Source organism: Halictus rubicundus, chromosome 1, assembly GCF_050948215.1.
Source record: "Halictus rubicundus isolate RS-2024b chromosome 1, iyHalRubi1_principal, whole genome shotgun sequence".
In the NCBI taxonomy this organism is placed as follows: Eukaryota; Metazoa; Arthropoda; class Insecta; order Hymenoptera; family Halictidae; genus Halictus; species Halictus rubicundus.
This window is the reverse complement of record NC_135149.1, coordinates 825,698-827,211: the sequence shown is the minus strand read 5'-3', so window position 1 is coordinate 827,211 and position 1,514 is coordinate 825,698.

Below are 1,514 nucleotides of genomic sequence, written 5' to 3'. Positions count from 1 at the left end.
GTGTTTCTAGGTGGGCGTCGATTTCAGGTATAGATAGGTTACGGTTATTAGGAATTTCCTGATGGTAAGCTTTGGCTAGCTTCTTGGTGAAGCTGGGCCAGTTGGTGGCTTTGTAGTTGAACCTGTGGGATTCGGGATTTAAGGCCCAAAGGGGGGAGTTGGAGTCGGAAATTTTGAGGGTAAGTGAAAGGGCAGAGTGATCGCTGTCGTATGGGAGTGTTGGGGCTTTGCCATTGGTGGAGTTGACCAAGGGCAGTCTGGCGCCAACAAGGCAGATGTCCAAGAATGATTGGGCAGGTTTGTAAGATGGGAGAGAAGGAGTGATGATCTTGGTTTTGAACTTGATCCCTTGGTTGGCTTCCCATTGGCGTAGCTGTCTACCTCGTTGATTGTCGGAATGGTCTCCCCAGGTCTTACTTCTGGCATTTAGATCGCCTGCCGCAATGAAGAGGTTGTTTTCAGAATGGAGTTCTAGAGATTCCAAGAGAGTGTCTAATTCTGTGATAAAAAGACCCCTATTGTCAGAACGTGCGTATAGGCTAATTAAAAATATGCTTTTGTTGTTGATGGTTTTAATTTTAATGGCTGTGTATTCTAGAATTTGGTTTGAGGGTGAAGATTCAATTATTTCAATAGGAATATTTCGTTTGATTAGTATGGCTGTACCACCACCTTGTTTCGAGTTGCGTCTATCAGAGCGGATTGTTTCGTAATCTTTAAATGAGAGTTTATGTCTTGGTGTAAGCTTTGTTTCAGAGAGGAAGACGGCTTCGTGTTTGTATTTATTCAGGAAGTGGAGGAGTTCGAGTCTTCTGTGGTTCGAGATGATTGAGTTGACATTTATGGCTGCAATTCTAATCTGGTTAGGGGGGGGGGTTAGAGGAGGTGAATTTTTAATTCGGGAAAAAGGAGTTTAGGATGTACTCGATTTTCTGTGAGTTCGCGGATATTTGGGCCGCCAGCGTTTGGAGTTGGTTGTTTAGGAGGTTGATTATGTCACCTTTAAGTTCTTGTACCCATGTTGGAGGTGGTGCGTCTGGTTGAGGCTGCGGGTGGTGGTCCGATTCATGTCCAGCGAAGACGGGTCTTCTGGGCTGCGGGGCGGTGTAGGTAGGTGGAAGGAGATGGTGTTCTGTCATTGGGGGCCTTGTCGATCTGGTCGCTTGGGCGTAGGTCGTGTTCGTTCTTAGCGAAGCCGTCAGGGAATTTAATTTTGTTGATGATCGTTGCCGGCTGGCAGAGTTTAGTTCCTTCTTTTTCTGGAGTGCAAACTTGATGTAAGGGCATCCTTTGTATGATGCAGGGTGCCCTTCCTGGTTGCAGTTGGCGCATTTGAGCATATGCCTTCCTTCGTTTTGTGGGATTTGACAGTTCCCTGGTTCATGCGCTTGGGCGCACTTAACGCATCTCAATTCGAGGAAACAGTTTTTGCAGGAATGTCCGAGTCTCTGACATTTTTTACATTGGAAGATGGGGGGTTTCCTGAGCTGTTCCCATCTGATTCGCTGATGTGC